Below are 24,196 nucleotides of genomic sequence, written 5' to 3'. Positions count from 1 at the left end.
TAACCCTGTAAATTTAAGTACTTTTTGAGTCATCAGTTAGCTGAGGTCTGCATAAAAGACAGACAGAAAGCGCACTCAGTAAGCTTGCGCTTTTCAGGGAGACAAATCCGGAGTGATGCACATCCAGATTGGGAATTGCAACTTGGTAATTTGGTGCAGTGAGGTAATCAGGAAAGGTAAGTGGAAAATCTAATTCTGCTGTTTTTCAGTTAAAAGTGCAGTGTGTAGCTTAGTGCATGATTGGTTGAAGCTGCCCCCACCTTAATTGCTGAGAGGCAGTTATCTTTCAGTCACCTGAGGCCTGTTTAGGGGCACAAAGGGCACATTGTATTCTTCTCTTTGAAGTTTAGGTATGTTTTGAGTCATCGGTTAGCTGAGGTCTGCATAAAAGACAGACAGAAAGGGCATTCAGTAAGCTTGCGCTTTTCAAGGAGACACATCCGGAGTAAGCACACCCAGAGTGGGAATTGCAACTTGGTAATTTGGTGCAGTGAGGTAATTCGATGCAGAGTGAGGGAAGGTGCTTTTTCGGAGGTGCTTTTTAACCCTGGTAAGTGACTGTTAAGTTGTTTTTCTTTTCATTGTCTAATTTATTAATTTTTATTTTGAAATTGTAGTTGTATCAGTTAACTAGGGTTTAAGACATGGCAGGAGATCCCAGACCCGTGTCATGCTCCTCGTGTGCGATGTGGGAGCTCAGGGATATGTCCACTGTTCCTGGATCTTTCACGTGCAAGAGGTGTGCTCAGTTGCAGCTCCTTTTAGACCGCTTGACGGCTCTGGAGCTGCGGATGGACTCACTTTGGAGCATCCGCGATGCTGAGGAGGTCGTGGATAGCACGTTTAGTGAGTTGGTCACACCGCAGGTGAAAGTTACTGAAGGAGATAGCAAATGCGTGACCAAAAGACAGAGCAAGAGTAGGAAGGCAGTGCAGGTGTCCCCTGTGGTCATCTCCCTTCAAAACAGATATACCGCTTTGGATACTGTTGGGGGAGATAGCTCACCAGGGGAAGGCAGCAGCAAGGTTCATGGCACCGTGGCTGGCTCTGCTGCACAGCAGGGCAGGAAGTAAAATGGCAGGGCTATAGTGATTGGGGACTCGATCGTAAAGGGAATAGACAGGCGGTTCTGTGGACGCAATTGAGACTCCAGGATGGTATGTTGCCTCCCTGGTGCAAGGGTCAAGGATGTCTCGGAGCGGCTGCAGGACATTCTCCGGGGGGGGGGGGGGGTAGGGTGAACAGCCAGCTGACGTGGTGCACATAGGCACCAACGATATAGGTAAAAAACGGGATGAGGTCCTACAAGCGGAATTCAGGGAGTTAGGAGTTAAACTATAAAGTAGGACCTCAAAGGTAGTAATCTCAGGATTGCTACCAGTGCCACGAGCTAGTCAGAGTAGGAATGTCAGGATAGATAGGATGAATGCATGGCTCGAGAGATGGTGCAAGAGGGAGGGATTCAAATTCCTGGGGCATTGGGACCGTTTCTGGGGGAGGTGGGACCAGTACAAACCGGACGGACTGCACCTGGGCAGGACTGGAACCGATGTCCTGGGGGGGGGGGGTGTTTGCTAGAGCTGTTGGGGAGAGTTTAAACTAATGTTACAGGGGGGTGGGAACCGATGCAGGCAGTTGGAAGGTACAGAAGCAAAAGGAAGTAAAAAAAACAACATAAGTGTACTTTAGCTGAATGCTCGTCGTATTCGGAATAAAGTAAATGAGTTGATGGCACAAATCATCGTGAATGACTATGATTTAGTGGCCATTACTGAAACATGGTTAAAGGATGGTCACGACTGGGAGTTAAATATCCGAGGGTATCAAACTATTCGGAAGGACAGAGTGGATGGTAAGGGAGGTGGTGTTGCTCTGTAATTTAAGGATGACATCTGGGCAATAGTAAGGGATGACATCGGTGCTACGGAGGATAAGGTTGAATCCATTTGGGTGGAAACCAGGAATAGTAAGGCGAAAAAGTCACTGACAGAAGTAGTCTATCGGCCACCAAATAGTAACGTTATGGTGGGGCAGGCAATAAACAAACAAATAACTGATGCATGTAGAAATGGTACAGCAGTTATCATGGGGGATTTTAATCTGCATGTCGATTGGTTTAACCAGGTCGGTCAAGGCAACCTTGAGGAGGAGTTTATAGAATGTATCCACGATAGTTTCCTAGAACAGTATGTAATGGAACCTACGAGGGAACAAGCAGTCCTAGATCTTGTCCTGTGTAATGAGACAGGATTGTTTCATGATCTCATAGTTAGGGATCCTCTCGGAAGGAGCGATCACAATATGGTGGAATTTAAAATACAGATGGAGGGTGAGAAAGTACAATCAAATACTAGTGTTTTGTGTCTAAACAAAGGAGATTACAATGGGATGAGTGAAGAACTAGCTAAGGTAGACTGGGAGCAAAGGCTTTATGGTGTACCAGTTGAGGAACAGTGGAGAAACTTCCAAGCGATTTTTCACAGTGCTCAGCAAAGGTTTATACCAACAAAAAGGAAGGACGGTAGAAAGAGGGAAAATCGACCGTGGCAAAGATTGGTGGGAGACTAGAGGACTGGGAAATCTTTAGGGGGCAACAGAAAGCTACTAAAAAGCTATAAAGAAGAGTAAGATAGAGTATGAGAGGAAACATGCTCAGAATATAAAAACAGACAGTAAAAGTTTTCACAAATATATAAAACAAAAAAGAGTGGCTATGGTAAATATTGGTCCTTTAGGGGATGAGAAGGGAGTTTTAATAATGGGAGATGAGGAAATGGCTGAGGAACTGAACAGGTTTTTTGGGTCGGTCTTCACAGTGGAAGACACAAATAACATGCCAGCGACTGATAGAAATGAGGCTATGACAGGTGAGGACCTTGAGAGGATTGTTATCACTAAGGAGGTAGTGATGGGCAAGCTAATGGGGCTAAAGGTAGACAAGTCTCCTGATGGAATGCATCCCAGAGTGTTAAAAGAGATGGCTATGGAAATTGCAGATGCACTAATGATGATTTACCACAATTCACTAGACTCTGGGGTGGTCCCGGTGGATTGGAAATTAGCAAACGTGACACCACTGTTTAAAAAAGGAGGTAGGCGCAGAGCAGGAAATTATAGGCCAGTGAGCTTAACTTCGGTAGTAGGGAAGATGCTGGAATCTATCATCAAGGAAGAAATAGCGAGGCATCTGGATAGAAATTGCCCCATTGGGCAGACGCAGCATGGGTTCATAAAGGGCAGGTCGTGCCTAACAAATTTAGTGGAATTTTTTGAGGATACTACCAATGCAGTAGATAACGGGGAGCCAATGGATGTGGTATATCTGGATTTCCAGAAAGCCCTTGACAAAGTGCCACACAAAAGGTTGCTGCATGAGATAAAGATGAATGGCATTAAGGGTAAAGTAGTAGCATGGATAGAGGATTGGTTAATTAATAGAATGCAAAGAGTGGGGATTAAGGGTGTTTCTCTGGTTGGCAATCAGTAGCTAGTCGTGTCCCTCAGGGATCCGTGTTGGGCCCACAATTGTTCACAATTTACATAGATGATTTGGAGTTGGGGACCAAGGGCAATGTGTCCAAGTTTGCAGATGACACTAAGATGAGTGGTAAAGCGAAAAGTGCAGAGGATACTGGAAGTCTGCAGAGGGATTTGGATAGGTTAAGTGAATGGGCTAGGGTCTGGCAGATGGAATAAAATGTTGACAAATGTGAGGTTATCCATTTTGGTAGCAATAACAGCAAACGGGATTATTATTTAAAAGATAAAATATTAAAGCATGCCGCTGTGCAGAGAGACCTGGTGCATGAGTCACTGAAACGTGGTTTACAGGTGCAACAGGTGATTAAGAAGGCAAATGGAATTTTGTCCTTCATTGCTAGAGAGATGGAGTTTAAGACAAGGGAGGCTATGTTGCAATTGTATAAGGTGTTAGTGAGGCCACACCTGGAGTATTGTGTTCAGTTTTGGTCTCCTCACTTGAGAAAGGACATACTGGCACTGGGGGTTGTGCGGAGGAGATTCACTAGGTTAATCCCAGAGCTGAAGGGGTTGGATTATGAGGAGAGGTTGAGTAGTCTGGGACTGTACTCGTTGGAATTTAGAAGGATGAGGGGAGATCTTATACAAACATTTAAAATGACGAAGGGAATAGATAGGATAGATGCGGGCAGGTTGTTTCCACTGGCGGGTGAAAGCAGAACTAGGGGACATAGCCTCAAAATAAGGGGAAGTAGATTTAGGACTGAGTTTAAGAGGAACCAAAGGGTTGTGAATCTATGGAATTCCTTGCCCAGTGAAGCAGTTGAGGCTCCTTCATTACATGTTTTTAAGGTAAAGATAGATAGTTCTTTGAAGAATAAAGGGATTAAAGGTTATGGTGTTCGGGCCGGAAAGTGGAGCTGAGTCCACAAAAGATCAGCCATGATCTCATTGAATGGCGGAGCAGGCTCGAGGGGCCAGATGGACTACTCCTGCTCCTAGTTCTTATGTTCTTATGTTCTCTGTTAACCTGTGCCAAGTTCAAAGGATTAAGTTTATATGGATATTGTTTGATAGGAACAGCATTTCCCACATCTACGTCATGTATAGCCACTTTAGTACTTCCCAATTTATCTCTACAAACTTGCCCATGTGATATCAATAAGTCTTTCAGGTCAGTGCGTTTTTCCTCTGGAAGGTAACTCACCAATTTATCCCAATTTTTATGAACATCCTCATTTTCCAATTTTATTTAAGGTATGTCAAATTCACAGTCATCTGGATTTGGTTCGTCACTTTGAGTTAGAATCATTAAAACTTCCTTTTTCTCCCCTTCCCTTACAAAGTACCTTTTAAGCATATTCACATAACACACTCGGTGAGTCTTCGTTCTATCTGGTGTTTTTAACCACATAATTCACCTCACTTAATTTCATTTCCATCTAATACGGTCCACAAAACCTAGCTTTTAAAGGCTCACCTACCACTGGTAACAACACTAAAACTTTATCCCCACTGACAAAACTACGAACTTTGGATTTCTTGTCCACTACCCGTTTCATCACATTTTGTGCAACTTTCAAGTGTCGTCCAGCCAATTCACCTACTCTATTTAATCATTCCCTAAAATTTGACACGTAATCCAATAGTGTAATTTCCGATTTCTCACCCACCAATTTTTCTTTAATCAACTTAAATGGTCCTTTTACCTCATGATCAAAAATTAGTTCAAAAGGACTAAATTTGGTAGACTCATTAGGTGTATCCCTAATTGCAAACAATACGAATAGAATTCCTTTATCCCAATCCTCTGGATAATCTTGACAACACGCCCTGAACATTGTCTTTAATGTCTGATGCCACCTTTCCAAACCTCCCTGCGATTCTGGATGATACGCAGTTGATTTAAATTGTTTTATTCCTAAACAATCCATAACTTCTTTGAATAACTTTGAAGTAAAATTTGATCCTTGATCCGATTGAATTTCTGTCGGTAGTCCATATCTGGCAAAGAATTCATGTAACTCCTCCACAATCCTTTTAGCTGTAATATTATGTACTGGAATGGCATCTGGCAATCTAGTAGACACAACCATTATAGTCAAAATATATTAATTCCCACATTTTGTTTTAGGATGCGGCCCCACACAATCAATTAGGATCCTCGTAAAAGGTTCCTCAAATGCTGGAATGGGTATTAAGGGCGCTGGTTTTATCACTGCTTGAGGTTTCCCTATCACTTGACATGTGTGACATGATTGACCAAATATAACTACATCTTTATGTTGTCCAGGCCAATAAAAATGTTTCTGGATTTTAGCTTGAGTTTTCCTGATTCCCAAATGACCTCCCATTGGTACCTCGTGTTGAACTCGCAACACCTCCTTTCTATACCCTACCGGCCATACTACTTGATGAACGTCTGCCCACTTTTCATCCGCCTGCATATGTACACGTCTCCATTTTCTCATCAAGACATCACTTTCACGGTAATAACACTCTGGTATTCACTCAGATTCCTCTTCCGTAAGTGCTTTCTGATATATCCGTTTTATTTCTACATCTTTCTGTTGTAACTCCACCAATTTTCCTGAACTGAAAATATCTGCCTCATCCTCCACCTGTTCTTGTTCTTTTTCAACTATCTAATCAAAAAACGTTTCTGATAATTGCACTTCAACTTCACCTTCACTCTTTGATTTCTCCTCTTGTCTTAACCTGTGACTTTGCCACCGGGTTACTACACAATCCGGAAAAATCCCAGGATATTCGTCTTTCAACCCTTCAGTTGTCTGATGTTCCGCTGGCCTATCAACCACAGTAGGCATCACTCCCACCTACGATCCAGCTATATCATTACCCAAGATAAACTGTATTCCTGGACAAGATAATTTCTCTATTACTCCTACTACCACTTCACCACTCTTCACTGGACTTTCCATTATATAATGGAACGCTACACCTCTCACTCTGAATTCCACATATCACCACCTTTTCTGGCAACATTCTTCCCAAACTACATAATTACTCATCTCTTACCATTGAAGATTGACTAGTCCCTGTATCTTTTAAAATTGTGACTTATTTACTTGCTCCTCCTGATACACATGAGTAAACTTTACCCACACAATTAAATTCTTTAAAGACATCTGGCACGTTCTTAACAATTACTTCTTGAACAGGTTGTGCAATCATTTGCAGCTCCTTCGCTTCCCTTGGGCTTTCCTTTATCACTCCAACACATCCCACTGTCTTTTCCTGTTTTACCACATCAGCCTTCCCAGTGCTTTTCTTCAACCACCAACACTGTGACTTTACATGGCCTAGTTTATTACAGTGAAAACATTTGAAACTTTTCATTTCTTTTCTACCCTTCTGGATTTATTTTTTAATCTGAGGTACACTCTCTTTATTGTCTCCCATCAGATCACCTTTACGTTTACCACTTGGGTATTTCCCATGTCCCCAATTTCGATCCCTCACCGGCTGAAACTGATATCGGAAACCAATCTTTGATTTATGAACTATTTCATAATCATCTGCCATTTCTGCTGCTAATCTCGCAGTTTTAACCCTCTGTTCTTACACATAAGTTCTCACTACATCAGGAATTTAATTTTTAAACTCCTCCAGACGTATAATTTCTCTGAGAGCTTCATACGTTTGGTCTATTTTCAAAACTCTTATCCACCTATCAAAATTACTCTGTTTGAGCCTTTCAAACTCCATGTATGTAAGACCAAATTATTTCCTTAAATTTCTAAACCGTTGTCTATAAACTTCAGGCACTAGCTCATATGCACTTAAGATGGATTTCTTCACCTCCTCATACGTTCTAGATACCTCCTCCGGTAGTGATGCAAACACTTCACTGGCTCTACCTACCAGCTTTGTTTGAATCGGTAATACCCGCATGTCCTGTAGCCATTTCGTTTGTTTAGCTACCTTCTCAAATGAAATGAAAAAGGCTTCCACTTCCTTCTCGTCAAACCTTGGCAATGCTTGGACATATTTAAATAGATTCCCACCAAGCCTTCGACTATGGCGCTCCTTCTCACTATCCTCATCACTATCATCCAACTTTATGCCTGCCAATTATAATTGACTTTCACGTTTCATGGCCATTTCCTGAAGTTCAAACTCCCTCTCTTTATCTATTCCCATGATCTTTATCTCCCTTTCGTTTTCTTTCTGTTCTGCTAGGGCTATTCTTTCTTTTCTCCTCTCTTCTCTCTCCTTTTCTTTTTCCTCTCTCTCTCCCCCCCCCCCCTCTCTTTCTTTTTCATCTCTCTCTCTCTCTGTCGTATTCAAGCCACTTTAATTCTTTCTCATGTTCCATTTGTTTAATTTGCAACTGAATTTGTGCCATTTCCAATGAGTCAGACTCTATCTCAGGCAACATTAAATGCTTAACAACCACCATAATTACCTCATCTTTTCGCATTTTGTCAGGTAATGTTAACTGCAATGTTTTTGCCGAATCTAACAGTCTGCGTTTCGTCTCTATCCATAAGGTACTGCGTGTGACATTCTTCACCCGAAAAACATCTGAGCCTCTGAAAGAGCCATTGTCCACAACACACTTAAACTAAAATACCACACCGGAAAAGCAACAATCCTTCACTGTCTTAAGTTCACAAAAGCCAATCCAATAGATAGACTTTTAACCCCCTTGAACCCCCAATTGTTATGGGAGCGGAGTTTTCAGAACCCCAAAATGTATCATGGAGTTCAACCAACCTCTCCCTTTAATGTATTGTTGCTTTTGAAGCACACGGCTTGGTCTCCAGGTGTGGTATTACAATTATGGACATGTGGGTTTTTAAACACAAAACAATGTTTATTCCATGAATTCAACTTACCCTTTTTAAATAAACATTGGATCCCTTAACACCCTTTACTTCAAAGATAACCCCGAAAATAATACAACACTAAATAATCCCTCAAAATGTTCCTTCAAACCTCCAAAAGACTTAACACCTTGAAACAGAAACACATCCGGTTAAAGACATTACTATTATGAGTTTAAATCACCCAAATGATTCAGAGATAGTCTTTCCTGGCAGGGATCACAGCAGATCCAGCTTACTGCAAACACAGACACACCAAGCTATTTTTCTTCATGCAACTCTCCGCAAACCAGCAAGGCACTTTTCAGCTGCTCTCTCAAACTGAAACTAAAAGCAGAAGTGAGCTCAACTCAGCTACCCCCACCCTCTGACATCACTTCAGTAATATGAGCTGCTCATTTTCTTAAACGTACATTGCCCAAACATCCATTTCTTTTTTTTTATAAATGTTTTTTTATTGAGTTTTCATATTTTATATATGACAAATTACAAGTTATTAGAGAGAGAGAAAAAAAAAAGGAAAACACAAAATTTTTTTACATGAATATTTACAGGTAAGCATCTTCATAACAATAATTGTGGCCGCCCCCTTTAGCCAGCATACATATTTTACATTCCCCAATATGGCCGAGGCACATGTTTATAGGCATTTATTTATAGTTTGGTTTTGGGCCTTGGCTTGCCATCAAACCCCCATACCGAGCCCGTAGCCCCCCCCCCCCCTCCCCCCTCCCCCTGGCTACCTTCCCCCGATTCCCGCCCATTTTCCCCCGGTTCTTGGCCACCCGACTATTCTTCCTCATGTACGTTGGCCACAAACAGGTCCCGGAACAGTTGCATGAATGGCTCCCACGTTCTGTGGAAGCCGTCGTCCGACCCTCGGATGGCGAATTTGATTTTCTCCATTTGGAGAGATTCCGAGAGGTCGGACAGCCAGTCTGCAGCTCTGGGGGTGCTGCTGACCGCCAGCCAAACAGGATTCTACGGCGGGCAATCAGGGAGGCAAAGGCAAGGGCGTCCGCCCTCCTCCCCAGGAATAGATCTGGCTGGTCTGAAACCCCGAAGACCGCCACTATCGGGCATGGCTCCACCCTCACCCCCACCACTTTGGACATAGCCTCGAAGAAGGCTGTCCAGTACTCCACAAGTCTGGGGCAAAACCAGAACATGTGGGCGTGGTTGGCCGGGCCTCTCTGGCACCGCTCACATCCGGGAAGAACCTACTCATACGGTTTCTCGTTAAGTGGGCTCTATGTACCACTTTTAGTTGCGTCAGGCTGAGCCTTGCGCACGTGGAGGTGGAGTTGACCCTATGCAGTGCTTCGCTCCAGAGTCCCCACCCTATCTCCATCCCCAGGTCGTCCTCCCATTTCCTTCTTGTTGCGTCCAGTACGGTGTCGTCCCTGTCTACCAGTCGGTCATACATGTCACTACAGTTCCCTTTCTCTAGGATACTTGTGTCCAGTAGGTCTTCCAATAGTGTCTGGCGTGGCGGTTGTGGGTACATCCTTGTCTCCTTTCGTAGGAAGTTTTTGAGCTGCAGGTACCGTAGCTCGTTCCCCCCAGCTAGCTGAAATTTCTCTGTCAGTTCGTCCAGTGTTGCGATCCTGTCGTCCGTGTATAGGTCCCTGACTGTCAGTGTCCCCCCGTCCTGCCTCCACCTTTTGAAGGTGGCGTCGGTCAGTGCTGGTTTGAACCTATGGTTGTTGCAGATGGGAGCCTTGTCCGACATTTTGTACAGGCCAAATTGCTGCCGCAGTTGGTTCCAGGATTGGAGGGTGGCTGTCACCACTGGGCTGGTGGAGTGTTTTTTGGGTGGGGATGGGAGTGCTGCCGTGGCGAGGGCCCGGAGGGAGGTTCCCATGCAGGAGGCCTCCTCCGCACGCACCCACTCGGCTTCTGGCTCCTGGATCCATCCCCTTACTCGCTCGGCTGTTGCCGCCCAGTGGTAGAATTGTAGATTCGGGAGGGCTAGCCCCCCCCTGGATTTTGTTTTTTGTATGACCTTCTTTGGGATCCTAGCATTTTTACCCCCCCATACGAACGCCATGATATGTTTGTCCAGCGCTTTGAAAAAGGCCTTGGGGATGTAGATCGGAATGGATCTAAACAGGAAAAGGAACCTTGGCAGTACGTTCATTTTGATCGTCTGGACTCTCCCCGCGAGGGAGAGCGGGAGTGTGTTCCATCTTTGCAGGTCCTTTTTAACTTCCTCCGTCAGGCTGGTGAGGTTCCATTTGTGGACCCCTTTCCAGTCATGGGCTATTTGGATCCCCAGGTAGCGGAATTTATTTCGGGCTTGTTTGAACGGCAGGCCCTTTAGCGCTGCCCCCCCCCCCCCCCCCCCCCCCCTTGCGGGTGTACTGGGAAGATCTCACTTTTGCTCATGTTGAGTTTGTAGCCCGAGAAGGCTCCAAACTCTTTCAGGAGCGCTATGATTCCGTCCATGCTGCTTTGTGGGTCCGAGATATAGAGGAGCAGATCATCCGCATAGAGTGAGACTCTGTGCTCTCTACCTCCCCTTCGGATCCCCCTCCAATTTTTTGCTGCCCTGAGCGCGATTGCTAGCGGTTCGATTGCTAGTGCGAACAGCAGCGGGGACAGTGGGCATCCTTGTCTGGTGCCCCTGTGCAGCTGGAAGTATTGGGAGTTGGTATTGTTGGTCCGTACACTCACCATGGGAGCGTTGTATAGGAGCTTTACCCAAGCGGTGAACCCTGTTCCAAGCCCGAACCGCTCCAGTACCTCTATGAGGTATTTCCATTCGACTCTGTCGAAGGCCTTTTCTGCGTCCAGGGAGACGATCACCTCTTGTGTTCTCTCCCCGGAGGGGGTCATTATCACGTTCCGCAGGCGCCTGATGTTCGCGGTAAGCTGTCTAACTTTGACGAAGCCCGTCTGGTCCTCTGTGACCACCTCAGGTACACAGTCTTCTAGCCTTTTGGCTAGGATTTTGGCCAGTATTTTGGCGTCTGCGTTCAGCAGGGATATGGGTCTGTATGACCCACATTCCGTTGGGTCTTTGTCTTTCTTAGGTATCAGCGAGATTGAGGCCTGTGCTAACGTGGGTGGCAGTGTGCCCCTAGCTAGCGAGTCTGTGAACATCTCCCGCAGGTGCGGGGCCAGCGCTGTAGCGAATTTTTTGTAGAAGTCCGCCGGGAATCCGTCCGGTCCCGGCGCCTTCCCCGTCTGCATGAAGCTAATGCTCTCCATGATCTCTCCCAGTGCTAGTGGTGCTTCCAGATCCCGTTTTCTGCCCTCTCCCACGACTGGTATGTCCAGTCCATCAAGAAACCGGTTCATCCCAGCCTTCCCCGTTGGGGGCTCCGAGGTGTATAGCTCTTGGTAGAAGGCCTTGAAGGTTTCGTTAATCCTCTCTGGTTCTGTTTCCCACGTGCCTCTGGTACCTCTGATTTGCGCAATTTCCCTGCTGGCTGCCTGCTTTCTCAGCTGGTGTGCCAACAGGCGGCTGGCTTTGTCTCCGTGTTCGTACAGGGCCCCGCGTGCCTGGCGGAGTTGGTGTACTGCTTTCCTGGTGGAGAGCAGGTCAAAGTTCCTTTGTAATTCTTTTCTCTCCGCCAGGAGCTCTACGGTCGGGGCCTCGGAGTATTTACGGTCTACCTCCAGTATGGAGTCGATCAGCTTCTGCCTAGCCACCCTTTCCTCCCTATCTCTTTGCACTTTGTAGGCAATGATTTCCCCTCTTAGTACGGCCTTAAGCGCTTCCCAGAACGTGGAGGATGAGACCTCCCCGTTTTGGTTGTTCTCCGTGTATTCCGCTATGGCCCGCGCTATCCTTTCGCTGAAGGCCTTGTCAGCTAGTAAGGCACCGTCCAGCCTCCATGTGGGGCGCTGGGCCCTTCCCGTCTCCAGCCGCACGTCCATGTAGTGTGGGGCGTGGTCTGATATCACAATTGCGGAATATTCCACCTTGTTTATCCCTGGAAGCACCGTTTTCCCCACCACAAAGAAGTCAATTCTGGTGTACACATTGTGTACTGGGGAGAAGAAAGAGAATTCTTTCTCCCCCGGGTGGGCGAATCTCCAGGGGTCCACTGCTCCCATCTGCTCCATATAGTGACTGAGTTCCCTTGCCATGTTTGAGGTTTTCCCCGTTCTGGAGTTTGATCTGTCCGTCTTTGGGTCCTGTACACAGTTGAAGTCCCCCCCCATGATTAGTCGGTGTGTCGCTATGTCCGGGATTTCTGCCATGGTCTTTTGGATGAAGCTCGTGTCGTCCCAGTTGGGCGCGTACACGTTAACTAGAACTACCGGCGCCCCATCCAGGGCCCCGCTGACCATGACATACCGTCCCCCTGGGTCCGTAACCGTCTTTGTCGCCCTAAACATTGTCCTCTTGCCAATCAGGATCGCCACCCCCCTGGCCCTTGCCCCATAACAGGAATGATAGGTTTGTCCCACCCAGCCCTTTCTTACCCGCAGTTGGTCCTGCTCCCTCAGGTGCGTCTCTTGGAGGAAGACTATGTCGGCCCTCATGTTTCTAAGGTGGGTGAGGACTCTAGATCTCTTCACTGGGCCGTTAAGACCCCTTACGTTCCAGGTGACTATTCTGGTGGGGGGCTTCTGCCCCCTTGCTCCTGTGGGGTTAACCATATTTGTCCGGTGGACGCGCCCCTGCCCTCTGGGGTTTCCCTTTGTTAGGGGGCCGTCCAGGATGTCCACTATCACTGCTCTCCCCATGCGGTCGGGTCCCTGCGCTCCGGGGTTCCCCCTTGTCCCGGGGACACCCGCCATAGCCGTCCACTGTGTGTCCGCCACGCGGGTAGTCCCCTGCACTCCGGGGGGCCCCTTCACCCACAGACCGTACTGGGTGGGTGCTTGCAGCGGTTCCCTGTTTCGAGCCCTTGTCCGTGGCACTTTGTGGCCCTATTCCCTTTCTGGCCTCTTTTGTCCCTTCGTCCCTGCATTTCCCCTCCCTGGTCTCTCGCCCCCCGAGTGCCCCCCCCCCCGCTCTATCCCTTTTCCCCCCTCCCCTGTATACCCCTCCATTGCCCCCCTCTCCCCCATTCCTGTCCCCATTTGCTCTCCCACCTTTGATGGGTGATCCCCCCCCTCCCCTGCCTGGCGCCTTCCCCCCTGTTGGGGGTGCTCTGCGGCCCTGCTCTGTTGCGCGCCCCCGTCGCTAGCTTTCCTGCTGGCACGGTGGCTCCCCTCTCGGAGGTTGCTGTCCCGCTTCTCCTCTCCCCTCTCCAGTACTCCCGTTCCCTCGTGCCGGGGGCTGGCCTCCCACCTGGAGCGGGCCCTTGGGCATTGGGTTGTTTTTCGTTCTGGGTGTTCCTGCCAGGGGGGAGGGGGCTGGCTTTGCCTTGCCCCTCCCCACCCACCCGTCGGCATGACGTTTCTCCTTGCCATGGGCCCCTCGTCCCTACTTCCCATGGCGTTTTTCCAGCCCGTGCTCCTCGACGAATCTATTCGCCTCGGCAGGGGCTGTAAAGAAATATTCCTTGTTTTGGTATGTGACCCAGAGTTTTGCTGGGTACAGCATACCAAAACGTACTTTGTTCTTGTAGAGAGCTGCCTTCGTTCTGTTGAACTCCGCCCGTCTCTTAGCTATGTCCGCTCCAAGATCCTCGTAGATTCGGATGGCGTGCCCGTTCCATTCGCAGGCTCTATTCTCCTTGGCCCAGCGCAGGATTGTCTCCCTATCCCGGTACCGGTGCAGTTTGGTTATAACTGCTCTCGGTTTTTCCCCTTCCTTGGGCTTCGGGCGCAGTGACCGATGAGCTCTGTCCATTTCCGGTGGGGTGGGAAAAGTTTCCCGCCCCACTAAGGAGCCCAGCATCGCAGCCACGAATGTTGTGGGATTTCTACCCTCGATCCCCTCTGGCAGGCCCACTATCCTAATATTTTGCCTTCTCGAGCTGTTCTCCTGGTCGTCTACCCTGCCCTTCAGGCTCCCCTGTGTTGCACTCAGTTTCGCCATTTCCCTCTCCAGGGACATGACCCGGTCGCTCACGTCAGTCGCTGCCTTCTCCAGCTCTTTAATGGTTGCCCCTTGGGCTTCCAGTATCTTCCCTTGGGCATCCACTTTCTCCTCTATTCTGGTCAGAGCCTGCTGCACCCCTGACATGGCCCTGGTCACTGCTGCCTGTGCTGCGGCCTCTGCGTCTGCTTTTAACTCTGCCTTGATTGCCTGCAGCTGCTCCCTCACCACCTCGGCAAAGGCTTCCTTCCAATTCACGCCCCCCTCTAACCCCAGGGGACAGGTTGCCCGCCCGTCCAGCTCTTTTGGATGCGGCGATACCTCCTTCCCGCTGCTTCGCGTGTTGACTCGTTCGCCCAAGCTGGTTTGCCCTTTGCCCCGTCTACTTCCGGTGCCCCCTTTCTCTTGGCTCCCTTCTGGCATTTTTTTCTCCCCCTTCCCCTTCATCGTTTCTTCTCTCCTTGTTCTTCTTTTCCCCCTTTTCCGCACCCTATTTTAATTTTATTTATTATTATATATATATATATATAAAAATATATATATATATTTTTTTTAAATAAAAATTTATTTCCCCCCTTCTTTCCTTTACCCCTTTATTTTACCCCTTTTCTCTTTACCAGTTTTCTTTTGGGTTTTTTTTTAAAACAAGAACAGAAATACAAGTCTCTTTTTTTCTTTTGTTTTCTCTCCCCACTCACCCAGGAGAGAGAGAGAGAGAGAGTCCCTTTGTCCTTGCCACGTGGTGGTCACTGCAGTTGGGGGGGGCTGGGGGAGGGGCGAGTGGGCCGGTGGTCGCTGCGGGGGGGGGGGGGGTGTGTCCCCGCTGCTGGTTGGGGGGGGGGTGTCCCCGCTGCTGGTTGGGGGGGGGGGTGTCCCCGCTGCTGGTTGGGGGGGGGGTGGTGTCTCCGCTGCTGTTTGGGGGGGGGTGGTGTCTCCGCTGCTGTTTGGGGGGGGGTCCCGCTGCTGGTTGGGGGGGGGTCCCCGCTGCTGGTTGGGGAGGGGGTCCCCGCTGCTGGTTGGGGGGGGTCCCCGCTGCTGGTTGGGGGGGGGGTCCCTGCTGCTGGTTGGGGGGGATCCCCGCTGCTGGTTGGGGGGGGGGTCCCCGCTTCTGGTTGGGGAGGGTCCCCGCTGCTGGTTGGGGGGGGGTCCCCGCTGCTGGTTTGGGGGGGGGAGAGAAAAAGAGGGTCCGCCGCTGCCGCACAGCTCCCGGCCCGCGTCTGGGGGGGGGGGAGAAGAGGGCCCGCCGCTGCCGCACAGCTCCCGGCCCGCGTCTGGGGGGGGGGGGAGAGAAGAGGGCCCGCCGCTGCCGCACAGCTCCCGACCCGCGTCTGGGGGGGGGGGAGGGAGAGGGGTTGGACCTGCCGCTGCTGGGCCTCCCTGTCGCCGCTGCTCCTCCTGTCGCCGCTGCTCCTCGCTTCCGCCTTCCGCCTCTCCGCCGCCGCCCGCTCCTCCTCCGCTGCCGCCCGCTCCTCCTCCGCTTCTCCTCCGCTGCCGCCCGCTCCTCCTCCGCTGCCGCCCGCTCCTCCTCCGCTTCTCCTCCGCTGCCGCCCGCTCCTCCTCCGCTGCCGCCCGCTCCTCCTCCGCTTCTCCTCCGCTGCCGCCCGCTCCTCCTCCGCTTCTCCTCCGCTGCCGCCCGCTCCTCCTCCGCTGTCCGGCCTGTCGGGGGGGTTCCTTCCTGGCGCTTGCGGGAGCCCCTCTCCCTGCGACCTCCTCGCTCGCCGCCCGGAAGTCGAATCCAAACATCCATTTCTTAAAGGTACTCGCACATGACACTATGCCTCGAGATCAGTGTAATTGCAGCAAAGGCAATATCCTCATTAAAAGAGGATGGTTTCTTGCTATTTTTGGTTGTAATGCTAACGTAGACACGGGTAGAACGTGCAGACTCCGCACAGACAGTGACCCAGGCCGGGAATTGAACCTGGAACCCTAGACCTATAAGCAACTGTGCTAACCATTGTGCCACTGTGCTGCCCATCTTCTGACTATCTGTGGCCAGCAGTCACGTGCTGCGCAATTTGCTCAATGGCAGTTTCTGCTTACTAACACATTCCAAGTCACAACCCATCGGGTTGTTATTGCATTCTAATTGGCCTAAATGAAATAATGCCAATTCCTAATTGGCTTAAAAGGTGCGTGATCAATCTGTGATTGGTCTAGGTGAGCATGATCAGTTCCTAATTGGTTTCTTGAGGGTGATGATCATCTATTGACATCATCTCCCCCAGTCGGCTGACTGGCCCTCTAAGTTGTCAATTATTTTTGCTTAGATAAAATAATGTTTTGATATCGTCATTACATATTTATTCAGCCAGAGGATAATATGCTGTCATGCCCCATGATTGATATCTTGAGCCTACAGATCATTTGAAGGTCGCTGTTCCTCTTCTCCGTTGCAACGTGGAATGATTTACTTTACTGTTGAAACAAATAATGGAATGGTAAAGTTGTTTCTAACTTTAAAACTAACAACGAGGTTTACAGAATATAATATGAGATATATAGTGTTATGTATAGAATATTTTCATGTCTGCTTTTACTTGAAAATACGAAAGCATGCGATGCCTAATTGATATAAAGACTTCATTCAATAAAACGGGCGCTTATCAATGTGTTTGCGCTAAGACAACTGCTTTGCTAAAGTATTTTTTGTTGTACCTGTCGGTACTTGGTATAAGGCAATTAAACTTACATAATAGTTTGCCAAACATACAACGTTACAGAAGCCACGGAAAGCCTTGGAACGCTTGAAAGTGATTGGTGAGATAAATAGAACGCAACACATTCAACGACCATTTACTAACATTTAAAAGAACAAGAGTTACAAAAACTAATGGCATAGCTTGGATTTGGATTGGATTTGTTTATTGTCACGTGTGCCGATGTACAGTGAAAAGTATTTTACTGGGAGCAGCTCAACAGATCATTCAGTACAAAAGAAAAGAAAATCAAAGAAAAAACATAATAGGGCAACACAAGATACACAACGTAAAGACATAACACCGGCATCTGGTGAAGCATAGAGATGTGGAGTGTTAATCATGGTAAGTCCATAAGAGGGTCGTTTAGGCATCTGGTAACAGAGGGGAAGAAGCTGTTTTTTAGTCTGTTCATGCGTGTTCTCAGACATTTGTATCTCCTGCCCAATGGAAGAAGTTGGAAGAGTGAGTAACCCGGGTGGGAGGGGTCTTTGATTATGCTGCCCGCTTTCCCCAGGCAGCAGGTGTAGATGGAGTCAATGGATGCAAGGCAGGTTCGTATGATGGACTGGGCTGTGCTCACGACCCTCTTGCTTCTTGTCGTCTTGGGCTGAGCAGTTGGCATATCAGGCTATGATGCAGCCAGCTTTCTATACGGAGCAAATCAAATATAGTTATCAAGCGTGAAATGAAGCTACTTCCCCCTAAACATTAGAAGGTAAACTGCACTAATTTAATGCACAAGCCTGAATGTTTTAGTGCTTGCTGTTCTTGCAGAACAGGTAATTGATTTTACAGAACCAAGCTGATAACTTCATTTGCTAAGGACGTGTATAGTTCCTACCAGTGATTGTTCAACCTTGGCGTCTGACATCATTGTCCTTTGCCTTTTTTTTTACTTTGAGTGTGACACTGAGACCAAATCATGTGATCAGCCTGTGTCGCAGAATTCAGCATTAACCTCGTTGGGTTGGCATACTTCGATTGTGAGCAAAGTAAACAAAAACTAAGCATTAAATTGCCCTTTACCAGAGGTAACAAAGACGTGGATGAGGATTGGGAAGCACATCAGTTGGAGCAGCCACTGAATCTACCGGCAATATTACAAATTAGAAATAGATGGTGGTAATGATGGCATAGATTTCTGGTCAATAGTTCATTTCATAGCAGAATGGGAGAACAAGATTTCAGACATTTCTGATCAATCCAATTAAGGGGTGTTGCTATCTTTTAGTGGCTATAAATATGGTGGTTAATAAGGTTACCTTTCTTTATCTTAATTATGAATATGCTTTCAGAGTCGCGAGGTATCTCTTGATACTGCCACAAGGTCAATTGAATATAGATCAAAGAGCCAATACACCAGTTAGTTAGTTCAAAGTCAATGGTACTTTATTTACACACAGTATGGCTTACTCATGCAAAATAACACTACAGGCTAAACTATGTCTATCACTAACACCTATACTTAACTTTGGGTACCCACTTAGGTCAGAGGAATAGTAGCCATTGTTCGGATCTGAGGCTGTTGGGTTCGAAGAGATAGCAGGAGTATAGCTATGGTCGTCCGTCTGGTAGCGACCGTTGAACTTGAACTTACTGGCTTCTGGTGGTGCGGGTGGACGGGTCTCTCCAGTTCAGAGCCGATTCCAAGAGAGCAAACACATGGCAGGGTTCCTTCTTATACTTGCGGGCTTTGCGCGCTTTTAGGCGGGCCTTAAACTTGGGCCCAATCAATTGGGCATCTTCTCGATCACTGCCATCGATCTGAGGCAATAAATGGGCGGGTGTCTTGATGGCTGGGCGTGTCCTAAGTGGCCATTGGCCTTGCTTTGTTTGTACGTTCTTGCTGGGGTTGTGGCGCCGGAATGTCTGGGATGGTATCGGCTACCCGAGCACTAGTCTTTGTTTATTGGAGATGGGCCATCAATGTGCAAATTGGCCAAGTGTTTCGGTTCTGTCTGCAGTCGATCATCTAAATACACATTCAGGCTCTGTGCCTGCTTGTCACTTTGCATTGTCCATTTTTCCTGTATGCTCTGCAATGTCCATTTTATATGCTGAAAGTGGCCATCCCAGATGGCTACACATCCAAGCCCCGAGCACTAAGTGAGTCCAAATCGATATTGGGGAAATTAAATTCCCCTACGACAACAACGCAGTTACTTTTGCACCTATCCAAAATCTCTCTACCTATCTGCTCCTCTATCTCTCTCTGGTAATTGGGGGCATGTAATAAACGCCCAATATTGTGAATGCCCCCTTCCTATTCCTAAGCTCTCCCCAGATTGCCTCATGGTATGCGCCCTCCGAGGTGACCTCCCGCAGTACGGCTGTAATATTCTCCTTAACCAGTATTCCTACTCCCTCACCCCTTTTACATCCCCCTCTATCTGTCCAGAAGCATCTATACCTTCCAACAATCAGCTGCCTATCCTGCCCTTCCTTTAACTGCATTTCTGTGATAGCTACAACATCATAATTCCAAGTACGAATAAGTTCTCTAAGTTAATCTACCTTACCTGCTATACGTCTGGCGTTGAAACAAATAGATTTCAAACCACTGCATTTGAGCAGAGTTATGTTGTTTTCCTATTTTTGTTCTCTATTTCTCCTTCAGTTTTACACCTTCTAATCTAGTGCTCTGGTTCGCACCCCCCTGTGATACTAGATTAAATCCACCCGAGTGACTCCAGCAAACCTCCATGCGGGATATTGATGCCCCTCTAGTTTAGACGCAACTCTTCCTTTTTGCAAAGGTCCCACCTGCCCTGGAAGAGATCCAAGTGCTACAGAAATCTGAATCCCTCCCTCCTACACAACCAATTTAGTCATGTATTTAGTTGCACTATATTCCTATTTCTAGCCTCACTGGCATGTGGCACAGGGAGTCATCCTGAGATTACAACCCTAGATGTCCTGCTTTTTAGCTTACTGTCTAACTCCCTGAACTCCTTCTGCAAGACCTCATCACTTTTCCTGCCTATGTCGTAAGTACTTATGTGTACTACAACCTCTGGCTGTTCACCCTTCCAGTTCATGATGTCCTATTGCCGTTCAGAGGTTGAATCAGAGTTCGAGGCTACATCGCCTTCAGCAATGCATGACAATTTCTCCTGAATATCGAAACTTCAGATTTTTTTACAAGATATTAACGTGGAGCTGCCTGACTTAAAATACGAGCAGTGCAGGACCATCCACTGTTTGGATCCTGGATATGTACACAATCTCCTGGAACTAGCGGAATCAGCTGTTTATAATAATAATTATTAGAATAATTGCTTATTGTCACAAGTAGGCTTCAATCAAGTTACTGTGAAAAGCCCCTAGTCGCCACATTCCATCGCCTGTTCTGGGAGGCCAGTACAGCAATTGAACCTGCGCTGCTGGCATTAGTCTGCATTACATGCCAGCTGTTTAGCCCACTGTGCTAAAACAACCCCTGCTAATTTGGCAGCCTTGTTGTAGTACCAGCTTTGAGTTAACTGTTTCTGTCTCATCTTGTTTAGGATTGGTTTGTCATCAAGATTTGTGAAGTTCCCTTTCTGTTGAGAAGACTGGTTTCTTTGACAAATGGCACATTCAGAAACATAATTTTCATTGACAGAATTTGTGCCAGGCCAATTCATGGATTTGCTTGTGCCTCACTTACGTTTCTCAATACCCTGGTGTCCTTCATGGATCTGGGTAAGAATCTGTCTTCTCAACTTTTCAGGAATTACTATTCTATCTAGTTTGAGTAAAATTCCATTCAGCACAGAGAGTGCATTTGACCAACCATAAATCATGTGACGAATCACTCGCTGCGAAACTTCATCCTTTACAGTTTCTTCTTTAATGAGTCGTAATTTGACATCAGAAACAGGTAGTGTGGCAGCTAGCATGTCAGCTTGAGGTTCGATTACCTGCGCAAGATGTGGTATCTCATCTTCCTGTTCAGTAACACGTTATAAGGTATCTGCAAGGATCACATCTTTTCCTGGAGTATATACTTAACAGAAATCATATCTTCTTATTCTCATCCACATTCTTTACAATCTGGGTGACATGTCATTTAGACTCTTGCGACTTATATGCACAAGTGGCCTATGATCAGTCTCGATCACAAATGTAGGAAGACCACAAACATAATAGTGATTTTTTTCCATACCCGTCACCAGGCCAATGCATTCCTTTTCAATCTGTGTACAGCGCTGTTCTGTGGGTGTCATGACTCGAGAAGTATATGCTACCAGTCCCCACAGATTATCTGACATGTTCTGTTGAAGAACAGCCAGTCCTGACTTGCATCCGTCGAGATCTTTGTCTGTTTTGTCAGATCAGAAAGTGTGAGATCTGGAGCTGTGGTCAGTGCGGATTTTAGGTTGGACCATTCCTTTTCATATTGTGAAGTCCAAGAAAAAGAAACTTTTTCTTGATCAATTGTCGAAGAGCCGTCATGCTTGATGAAAGATTCGATATACGTTTTCCAAGAAAGTTGACAACTCCAAGCATTCTCAATGCTGCTTTTTTGTTTGTCGGAAGAGGCATTTTGTGCTTTCCTTTTACTTTATCACTGTACAGTTGTAACCATTCTCAGATATGAGATCTTCCAAAATCTTCAGCTTGGAAATCGCAAATTGACACATGGATTTGTTGAGCTTCAATCCACATGAATCAATGCGTCATAGCGCTTGTAGTAGTTTAGAAATATGCTCTTCTGGTGTTACAGACCAGATAATAATATCATTGACGTACACCCGTACACCATCAATACCTTCTGTTATGGTTTCCATTGCTCTATGGAGCATTTCTGAGGCAGCGATAATTCCAAAAGGCATGCGATTAAAACAATATCTTCCATACAGCGTGTTAAAAGGACAGAGCTTTGTACTGGACTTATCAAGTTGTAGCTGCCAAAATCTTTTTGAGGCATCTAACAAAGAAAAACAAATGCGTGTGTCATCTCTCCTGTAATCTCTTCATGGTTAAGGATTGGATAATGCAATCTTCTGATATTCTTGTTAATATACTTTGGGTCCATACATATTCGAAGATCTCCATTAGGCCTCCGTACACATACCATCGAACTAACCCAACCCATAGGTTCAGTTATCATGGATATTATGTTCAGTTTATATATTCGATCCAGTTCCTGTGTGAGACGTTCTTTGAAAGGGGCTGGTACACTTCTTGGAGGATGTATAATTGGTGTAACATTTTCTTGAATCTGTATTTTATAGGTAAATGGTACCATACTGATTCCAGTGAATATATTTGGAAACCTACCAAGAATGTGCTTTATGTCATCTTGCTGAGAACCAACATATCGATTGGCGCTGTGAATCTGTTTCAGAAGATTCACCAGAGAGAATTCATTGGCATCAACTGTTTCAAATTGCACCGACAGGTGGATTTCATTGTTGCTTACTGTTAGACAACACAATCATCTTTTGCTAAAGATGTGCTAAAGATGTTGCCATTGTAGTCTCTCAATTGACATTTAGTAGCTTTACTTGAAGGAGGACACAGTATTTTCGAGAAGTCTGATTCAGTGATCAGATTTGCATAAGCTCCAGTATGCAACTTGAAAAACAGTTTTGACCCATTTACCTTTACTAATATGTCCCAATCTGTCTTTAAATGAACTGATGATATCTGATTTAAATGTTGCTTGTCAACAATAACAATCTTGTTGACTTAGTCAACAAAGAATGTGTACTCCAAATCACATTGTTGTGCATGAATATCGGAATGAGAAATAGTTTCTCCATTTGATCCATTTTAACAATCCATGCCTTGTTAAAAAAAACTTTTTGTATTACTTTGAGACTTTGTTGTACTTAAATTACACTGTGAAGCATAATGATGAAATTTGCCACAGTTCGCCATTTTTTCCTCAGTGCACGTGGCCACAACGTGCATACGTCACCACGCTGGTTACGTAATTTTCAAAATGGCCACCAGCTGCAGGGTGACTTTTTTTAACTGTGCCACAGCATTAATGGCGTCAGCCAAGTTGTCTGCTTTCGTGCCTTTTTCCTGGGACTGTATGTCAGCACACTATGCTAGCTCACTCGCTCAACATACACTTATTGCATCGTCTAATAATAAATTATGCTGAGTATGTAAACATTCATGAAGTATTTATTTTTTTATCCCAAACACAATTTGGTCATGGAGGAGGGAACCTTCATTGAAAAGTCGCAAGAGGAGAAGGCAGGAGAATGGGGATGAGAAAAATATCAGCCATGATTGAATGGAGCAGCAGACTCGACGGACCGAGTGGTCTAATTCTGCTCCTATGTCTTATAGTCTTATGGTCTTATGTCGTTCACCCAGTCAGTTACACCCCACCAGGCCCAGCACAGCAGGTTATTGGAAACCAGCCCGAGCAAAGAGGATGAAGGATATTTTCCCTCTAGGTGTCGAAATGGACGAGGTCTCTGAGTTTGGAAGGGGGTTAGGGGTGTAAGAACTGTAGCCGGAGGCCACGGGGTATGCAACATCAGAATCCCCATGATCACCCCCAGATGAGGGCGTGGAGCTTCACACTTAAGCAAGGATTCCATGGGACATAAATACCCTGGCCCAACTGTGTCGCAGGGAGACCCTTCGGAATAAGAGTTGTACCTAGTAGGTTAAATAAATATTGAGTTTTCTAACAGTCATCGCTTTGGTGCGATCGCTCGCCTAGAATTTTACAGTCCTGTTCTTATTATTTAGGTTAAATCGCAAAAAGTGAAATAATCAAAAGGTCGTAAGAAATCAGCGAATCCCTCTCGTGCAGAAGGAGGCCATTCAGCCCATCGAGTCAGCACTGACCCTCTGAAAGAGCACCCTAACCTAGGCGTAATCCCCGACTTTATCCTCATAGCCCCACCCAGGGACAAATTAGCCCGTCTAATCCACCCAACTAGTATATCAGTGAACTATAGGAGGAAACTGGAAGAATAGGAGGAAATCCGCGCAGACAAGGGCAGAATGTGAAAACTCCACAGACAGTTGCCCGAGTTTGGAATCGACTCAGGTCCCTGGCTCTGTGAGTCAGCAGTGCTAACCAGTACGCCGCCCTGCCGCCCGAAATATAAATGTTCAGAAAAGTTCCAGCGTTTGTTTGTATCATGCGTGCCTAATTTGAATATTTGTGATATAAGCCTGAAACAAACATTTATTTGTAAATCTGAGAACCATTTTACCAACGTGCTGATGTAAAGGTCTAAAAATAATCAACTGGCTAAACA

This window comes from Scyliorhinus canicula, chromosome 9, assembly GCF_902713615.1.
Source record: "Scyliorhinus canicula chromosome 9, sScyCan1.1, whole genome shotgun sequence".
NCBI classification, from domain to species: domain Eukaryota; kingdom Metazoa; phylum Chordata; class Chondrichthyes; order Carcharhiniformes; family Scyliorhinidae; genus Scyliorhinus; species Scyliorhinus canicula.
This window is presented reverse-complemented; position numbering follows the sequence as displayed.